Source organism: Sturnus vulgaris, chromosome 4, assembly GCF_052056855.1.
Source record: "Sturnus vulgaris isolate bStuVul1 chromosome 4, bStuVul1.hap1, whole genome shotgun sequence".
NCBI lineage: Eukaryota > Metazoa > Chordata > Aves > Passeriformes > Sturnidae > Sturnus > Sturnus vulgaris.
In genome coordinates this window covers 40,587,179-40,596,365 of record NC_142246.1, presented here as the reverse complement: position 1 = coordinate 40,596,365, position 9,187 = coordinate 40,587,179, and positions in this window count along the sequence as shown.

Sequence of the window (9,187 nt, the reverse complement as noted above, 5' to 3'; positions counted from 1 at the left end):
AGAAAGAAAGAAAAGAAAGAAAGAAAAGAAAGAAAGAAAGAAAGGAAAGAAAGAAAGAAAAGAAAGAAAGAAAGAAAAGAAAGAAAGAAAAGAAAGAAAGAAAGAAAGAAAAGAAAGAAAGAAAGAAAAGAAAGAAAGAAAAGAAAGAAAGAAAGAAAAGAAAGAAAGAAAAGAAAGAAAGAAAGAAAGGAAAGAAAGAAAAGAAAGAAAGAAAGAAAGAAAGAAAGAAAGAAAGAAAGAAAGAAAGAAAAGAGAGAGAGAGAAAGAAAGAAAGAAAAGAAAGAAAGAAAGAAAAGAGAGAGAGAGAAAGAAAGAAAAGAAAGAAAGAAAGAAAGAAAGAAAGAAAGAAAGAAAGAAAGAAAGAAAGAAAGAAAAGAGAGAGAAAGAAAGAAAGAAAAGAAAGAAAGAAAGAAAGAAAAGAGAGAGAGAGAAAGAAAGAAAGAAAAGAAAGAAAGAAAGAAAGAAAAGAGAGAGAGAGAAAGAAAGAAAGAAAAGAAAGAAAGAAAGAAAAGAGAGAGAGAGAAAGAAAGAAAGAAAGAAAAGAGAGAGAGAAAGAAAGAAAAGAAAGAAAGAAAGAAAAGAGAGAGAGAGAAAGAAAGAAAGAAAGAAGGAAAGCAAGAAAGAAAGAAAGAAAGAAAGAGCTTAGGGACGAGTTTCATGCATTGATTTGCATTGTGGAAGAAGTGAAAATGTTTGTACCCTGTAGGGCTCTAACACAGGAAAAAAAGGAGTCAGCATAAAATATGTTTAAAACACCCGGATTGCAGAAGAATATGTGGCACAATTAGATGGAAGGAACCCCCCAAAATCATCAGGTTGGGTAATATTCACATACTAGTTCAGACACAGCTGAAGTATGAAGACCTTGCACTTGTAGGCTCCCTTTGGAGCAGCCCTAGTATCCAGAGACAGAAGAATGGCAACTCTTACATCCTAAATAAAAAATTGTTAGGGGAAGCAAAGTGGGGAAGCATAGGCTGGCCATTCTGAGTCTTGTACTGGGCAGATCAGCAGAAACTTTGGTGAAGGGCATATTTCAGCACAACTCTGTTGGCAGAGGTTGTGCCATTTTATGACTTCTTGGAGTGCTTTCAGAGCAGCAGTAAGCATATCAATGGGATTATTTGGTCTGCTAAAATAATGTACTGAAGTTTCCAAAAGACAAACATTCTCCTAAAGCTTTTAAGGCATTGGTGAGCGAGAGGAAAGATCATAACATGGATGAGTCATTGGCTGAAAGATAAACAGATGAATGACGTGGTAAGAGACAGTGAGAAAGTGTGCAGATGCTACTGTGTTATTCAAGATGTTGAGGGGGTCAGTAGCAGGCAGCACAGACTCATAAAAGGGCTCTACAAGATCCAGGTATGAATGGAATATTAGGCAAAATCTAATACAGAAAAATGTAAATTGATCCACTGGGAAAAACAGTCTAAGCTTTGCATTAAAGTGGTAGGCTGTGAGCCTGCCATCTCCCAGCATTTTCTCATCTGATTATCTTAGGTTTTGGCAGATTTAAGTGGGATCCATACCTGTTTGTAATGAAGGACAGAAAGCAAATCACTGTCTATATGTGCATTTCAGGAGAAAGAGATAATTTTCTCATTCAAGCCGTAGTCATTTCTGAATGAGAGAGGAAGGTCTTGAATTGTACTGTAACTTGTTCCATTAACAGAGTAGCACAGCATTTTCCATTTTTTGATCACTTCACAGTGTGCAGCAAGGGAGCAATTTTATTGCCTTCCCAATACAATCTGGGCTTGACTGTGTATATGGGCTATTTAATTAATTCCCCCTCCCCTGCACACATATTTATGCAGGGAAATTTATCCAAGAAAATGCACTTTTGGGTACATTTCCAAGTTTTGTGTGTAAAATAGCATTAGAAGTGAAAGAAAGCAGAGCTATTTCAAATTATTATGTCACCCAGACAGGAAAGAAAACAACATGATATAGAAAAAAACAAATGATTGAATATTCATGAGAATAAAACCTATTTAAACCAAACTTGTTACAGTCAGCCATTTATAAGCAATCTACAGGTTGAAATTTGTGTGCCGTATATATTTGATAAGCAACTGGAAATTGTAAACAATGAAGTAAAAGCCAGTCAAATCACAGATTAGCAGCAGTGAAAAAATCCCCAGCCTTTAACAGTGCTTTCCTGAAATTGTCTGTGCTGCTTTAATATATCACAAGGCTAGAATATTACCTGCAACAGAGCCCTTGTTTAATAAATACAGGATCTTGTTCTGGAATCCAAATTTCTGATGCCTCTGGGAGTTGATGGTGTTGGCAGGTAACTGCATCACTGATTATTATAGCAAAAAATAGTCCTGCTCATGGCTCATACCAGGGGCTAGGGATATACGTGACTCATTTGGAGACATAATCCTGCACTTAAACACCACACTTTAATTCCTTGCTTGGCACTGCAGTTCTATCTGAGTGAATTTTGTTGCTTATCCTGTAAATAATTAATAAATTTTGTCTGTCTTCTATAGAAAAAAAAACATGACACAGCAAGAAAACCAGTATACGTAGGAGCTGTGATTGTGCTCCCATAGGAGTATCAAGGGTAGAATAGAAATTGCTTGCTTAATTTGTTGGGGTATAATCTTCTCTCTTGCCCTTAGCTCCTTGTAAACAATTTATGCCTTTCATGTGGCTTAGGAGCTTGCATGGATGGTCATTATCCCTCACACATAGAGCTATCTATGTGCCTGTGGCATTAGTACATTAGAGCACTACCTGAAAAATAGTAGCAAATTTGTAATGGGAATAATAATTTAATATCAGACAATGTGGCAATAGGAAGATGGATATAATGATAGTAAATGGCAGATAGTCACAGAAATGAGACATTCTTCTTATTCTGAATTATTTGACTGGAAACATAACTGTAATTTCTTGTCACCGAAGATTTGCTTGAAAAAGTTAAAATCTTTAATAGAAGGCTGTAAATAATATTGCCATACTAGACAGATGTTTCTTTAAGCTGTGCTCCTTACAAACATAAAGATGCCCTTTTGGTCAAGGATCAGAGACAATGCAGTGTAATTGCTCATCTAGCCAGGAGCCTGAGGTAGGGTAGCGTGAATGCTTAGAATGACTAAATGTGTAAATCCAAGCCATACTGGTAACAAATTGTTGTTGAATAAAAAATATATGTGATGGTGTAAATTTTTTAAACATTTTAAAACTACAGAAGACAAATTTGTCTAATAATGCATTATCTGAAGACATATTGCATCTAGCATTTTGCAAAGTGTGTAACATCGTTTCAAAGTGGTGGGATAGTATTATGATTATTATCTGGCAAGCTACTAAAGCCACCTAACTGTGGTGTCTCTTAGATAAAGTGCATTGTGTACCCAAATTGTGCAAAAATAAACTTCTGCATATAGTGTTTTCAATTATGATTATCCAAAATAGTGACTAGATAAGATTATCTTTGATTATGAGGACTAACTGTTGATACCAAGCTACTATAACAAATTATTGCAATCTTACACTATTTACAGATCTTGGAAGGAAAAGCTCTCAGCTCTTTCCAGCACAAAGCATCTTGGGGTCAACAGCTGAAAAAATGAAATAGTAAACTCATTGCTTGCACGAGAAATTCACTACTTTTCCTTAATAAGAATTTTGGCCATTTCCATTTTTAAGGACAGGAGTGAATTTCCTAAAGATAAAAAATACTCTAAATTTATTTGTAGAAACTCTATATTTTATCAATGTAAGGAACAGAAAGAACCTCAGACTTATTGGCTCTTGAGATTGCCTTAGGAAGAAGGACAAATAGACTTGGTGCAGATATTTGAAAATATGAAAAGGTGGTGTTATATCAGAAGAAAATTAAAAGCTGTATTGATGTTTCAGAGCGTGCACTTGCTGACTGATGAATGTGTGTTGATACACTGAGGTAAACTGTAGAACATCAAATGCACTTACCAAGTAAATTTTATTGCATTCATTTTTTTTAAGATCTTCATTAATAAGAACCATTATTTTAGTAAATTTCATTGAATTATAGTGTCTATTCATCTATGCAAGCAAACTTATAAAAGTGATCTTTATAGAGCTTATATATACCTGATCTTTTATGTTGTATAATGCTGAAGAAATTGCTTGAATATCTAATTATATTTTCTCCTTTTGTTTGTCAGCCTCTTAATTTTTGACAGTTTTGTTTGTTGAGATGTTCTGCTTTTTAAGAGTCATTAGATATTTCCTATCATGTCCAAAGAGGAGAAGTCTAAACTAGGGACATACAAATAACGTTTGTCTTTGTTTAGGAATGGTATTCCCAGTCTAGTGTTCCCCCTGCAACACTCCAAGCTCTTTGTTGCAAGAATCGAAATGAGGGATGCGGGCTCCAGGGGGCTCTTTAAAATGCAGTTTATTATATCCAAATGATACAGCACAGCCTTGTCAGCCACAGCTGTAGGTTCGTCTGAAGCCATCTCTAGTTCTGGTTACAATGCATTGTATACTTTTCATTACAAAGCATCTTAATTCATGACAACCAATAAGTACCTTTACTATTACCTATAGCCCATCCTAACTATTAACATTATCATATTCATGTTACTATATTCTAATCACAAAAGGTTAATATGTTGCAGTTTCAGCTAGAAGTTGTTTTTCAGTTTTCTTGCAGTGGAAAATTCCGAGGTCTTTTCTGTACTTGCAACATCGGCTTTCTTGTTTGTCTGTGAAAATCTTTTTGCTTGGTAAAAACATGTTTTGTTTGAGGTGGATGTATCCTTTGCTCTAAGTCATAAAAGCCCCTTCCAACTAATTTGCTCTTTGCCTTCTAGTTACCCAGTAAGACTGACTCAGCAATTCTTTTCTTCTATATCAAAACTTGCTATCATTTCTATTCTTTCTTCAGATTCTACATTCAAAGATCTTTCTGTTATACATACATATCTGTGAGACGTTCCTCAACAGCTCATTCCCTTCCCTTCCCTTCCCTTCCCTTCCCTTCCCTTCCCTTCCCTTCCCTTCCCTTCCCTTCCCTTCCCGCCACCCCCCACCCCGTGTCAGGCTGGAGAGGGGATTTGGAGGCACAAGAGTTTAAGATCAAGGGTTTGAGATAAGAACAATTTACTGGAAACAGCAATGAAATAAGAAATGAACAGTAGCAGCAAGCACATTAATAACAGAGTGTACAAGGAAGGTGAACCTTTCCCAAGCAAGTGGTCACCATGTCCTCAGGAATAATCAGTATTAATACATATAAATCTGTTTAATGAAATCTGTAGTAGAAAATAGCAGACACTGGGGATTTTGTTAACTGACATTCTCTTGAAACATATGAAAATTTTTTTATGTCATATAAATGGCACATAGTTAATATAATTTTAGGTGAGAAGAGACACTAGTAAAAAATAAAAGCAAAATATTGAACAATCTACTGTGTTAACAACTTGATCTTGGAATATAGTTTTTCTTATTCATACAGATAAAATAAGTGCCCGAAGGACAGCATCCTGTGGCAGAGTTCCAGCAGTTTGCAGAGAACTGTTGCCTGTGGGATGAACTCACATTGGAGAAGTTCATGGAGAACTGACTGCCATGAGATGGACCCTACACTGTGGCAGGGGAAGGACTCTTCTTCCTGAGCAGTGGCAGAAACAACGTGTGATGAACTGACCATAAGCCCCCATGCCCTACTTTCCTGCATCTCTGAGGGGGAGGAGGTAGAGGGAGGAAGGAGGGAGAGGCAGAGGGAAGGTATTTTTAAGATTTCTTTTACTTCTCATTATCCTGTTCTGATTGTTTTAGCAATAAATTCAGTTAATATCCCCAATTTGAATCTGTTTTGCCTGTGGGAGTATTTGCTGAGTGACATCTCCCAGACCTTATCTCAACTCATGAATCTTTATTGTATTTTTCTCCCCTGTCCAGCTGAGAAATGAAGTAATAGAGCAGCTTTTGGTGGGTGTCCGGCATCCAGCCAGGGTCAACCCACTCAAATGTCAATGACTTTTTGGAAATTCAAAGTCACAGGCACCCTGTACTACCAAACCTCTGTGTGTAAGTTATGGAAATGGATTTGATTGGTTTGCTAGCTAACAAAATAGGTCACTTGATTACTGATGATCATGAGTGAAGATATGGAAGAATGAAGATATAGAAGAGTGAAGATGTCAAGTAATGCCCAATTAAAATGATAGATTCATGATCAAGGCACTATTTTCGCTTCCTGCACTGAGGAATCCTTCCCCAAGTACTACTGATTCTCGGTTCAGGCTTTGACTTCTTTGTACAGCTCTGTAGCTCTAATATCTAGAAAGGCAGGTGCTGCCATTGCATACCAAGGAAACATCTTGCATCAGGTCAAGCGGTGTCACATTAACAGGATCACCTTTTGTTGCTATTCCAGTGCCCACAGACTATTTTACTGTCTCCAATAACTCTATGGAAAGAGCCTGGGTCTGCACTTCAGCCTACACACTGGTGATATAAAACAATTATTCTGCTAAGATGAAAACAAATGAAGAAGAAGAGTGAAAGCATACACAGGCATAAATAAAACTTTGTCTTTTTGCATACCGAGGCATATATTTTTGTGAGGCCTGAAGTCACACGTACCCTGTTGTAATTCATATTGTGCTCCAGTGAATTAGGAATAATTTCTGCAGTAAGCCCAGGGGGCCTGTGGATGACCCTTCTGCAAAGGTGAGTTGAACTCGCAGAACTACTGATCACACTCCTGGGGAAGTGAGGGAGTGCTGGGGTACTGTTGTGCCTTTGAAGTTCTAAGAGTCCACCTCTTGAGAGCCTAAAGATATTTTGTTGCCTGTAGATTTCTATAAAATAATATAAGTTTTTCTCTAGGATAATGCCAGATTAATTCCAGAAGCACAAAACTAAAAAGGTGAACAGTTATTTTCACAAGGGCTAGAAAAGAAGCAATAGTCTTCTGAAAAATCCAGGAATACAAAATTAAAATTAGTAAAATAAATACAGGTGTGACTTACCTTGTTGGCTGATAAGTATCTACTTTCTTACTGGCTTCCTTCTCGCCATTTGAGGGCTGTCTTACTGCTGTGCTGATTTAATTCCTTTATGGAAAGATTTGAATATCCCTTCTTTTGTTTTAATACTGCCTTGCTGCATGACTGGCCAAAAAGAAGGTATCTATCTGGTGAGACTAAGGATATGAGAACTTGGAGCTTAGTAATGTGTTTTATACACAGTGTAACTTTGAAAATTACAATTTATACAATATCAGATTATATTTTGATCTAGGATTTGCAGGATATTTCCAAGTAGAAAAACACACCAGAGACAATTTTTTGAATACAGACAATATAATTGACTACTGTGCAAAAAACACCTGGTGGTCTGTGATTTCCACTGTGCATTTACTGCCAGCTTGCCAGAAGTTGCATCACAGTTTTAAAAATATGCATTTTTCTTCTTTTAAAGCAGAATTCATGGGAATGCATTTACTATTTTTTTAATCCTTTAATACCATATATAGTTAGTCAAGGATAAAAAAAAATCTCATAAATATGTGATTGATTGTTTTATTCATTCGCAATTGTATCTTACAAGATACAATATATATTCCCGGGACTTTGGAGATATTTTGCCTTTATGCAATCAAAACAATTTAAATAAGTAAATTTCCACTTAATTGTATTTCTGAAAGTATTTTTAAAAATCTAGTTATGATTAACAGGCTGAACATATTTTGTAAATGTTTTATGATTTTTTTTCTGAAATGATTGTGAAGTACATAATTAGGTGTAATGTATACCAACAGGCAAGCTATAACTTCTGAGTGTTAAATAATTTCTCATTTTTAGTTACACTTTTGGCATTTAATTGACCTTGCAAAAAAGAAACAATGTATGCATAAATGTACTTAAAGTGTACTTGAAGTAATAATTTTTCCCAGCCTTGGTTCAATTTAGAGATGTGAAGTCAGCAAATTTTTGTTTCCTTTTATGATTTTGTTAATTAATGGTACTGTTTGGATGGTTTTTACCCGTTTTCTTTTCTTTTCCCTTCCCCCACTTCCCGCCCTTCCCGCATTCTTCATTTGTTAAAAACTTAAAATTATGAGCGAAGAATGATTTGTCAGAAAAGCCAGGGGCCATTCTTGGAAGCTATATCCACTTCCAGGGTGTGTCTGGGCATTTCATTGAGCTCTGGGCAGGCACATGTATTGTGAAATTCATGTTTATACACAAAAAATGAGGTCTGGATTAATATAATAATCTTGTCTGGAAATCGGGTACTATAGCTGGAGTTTGGGTAGAAAACATGCTGATATTGATAGCTGAGCTATCCAAGTACATTTTGCACCTCAGTACAACTGAGGCTGCATATTGACATGTTTGTAGGGAGGCAGTGTTGTGTATCACACTTTTGGAAGTTGTCCACTTAAGATTTCTGACCGCTTTATATCTCTCTCTGAATGTTTTATGGTTCTGCACTCTTAGTGTCATGCAAATCTTTCATCCTTCTAGGGGAAAAATCATGTAGCATCTCTGACCATTGCTCCTAATCCTTACATGCTGTTTGGGAATTATTTGTGTCCATCTGGTGGTTTTGCATGAAGTGTCACTATTACATAGGAATACATGTTCTAGTCATAGATTCCAATAAATGCCTTCTGATTCTTAGCCTGGAACTCTTGAGTTTTGTCTCTTCCTACCCACTTATCCTCAGTATTATCATTCCTGAGAGGTTTTTAATTCTCTGTAAATTGAATCTATAAAACTATAAATATATATATATATATAAATATATAAAACTACTCTTTACTGGTCACTGAGGTTTCTGTTTCTGCCGCTCCCTTTCTTTGTCTAACTACAGTGTAATCCTTATTTGAAATATAAACTATTGAAGTTAGAAAACAATTAGGTTGTATTACATTTGCCTGGTAGAAAATGGGCAGAGAAACAGAAATGCTGAACTTCTCAGTTGTTGAAGAAAACAAAGAGAGAGAAAACATGAGAAGATGACAATGATCTTGTGAAAATGTTTTCAATATTAGTTCCATTATTGCAATTGACAGCTAATCCTCTGGTGCTACTTTCTTCTTTTTCCTGTTTGGTATCTGGAACTGGACAATATTTCAGTAAAATATTTCAAAATTTTCCATGGAGAACATAGACTTTTTAGTAGTATATTTAAACTTAGCAGACAATTCACATGCAAA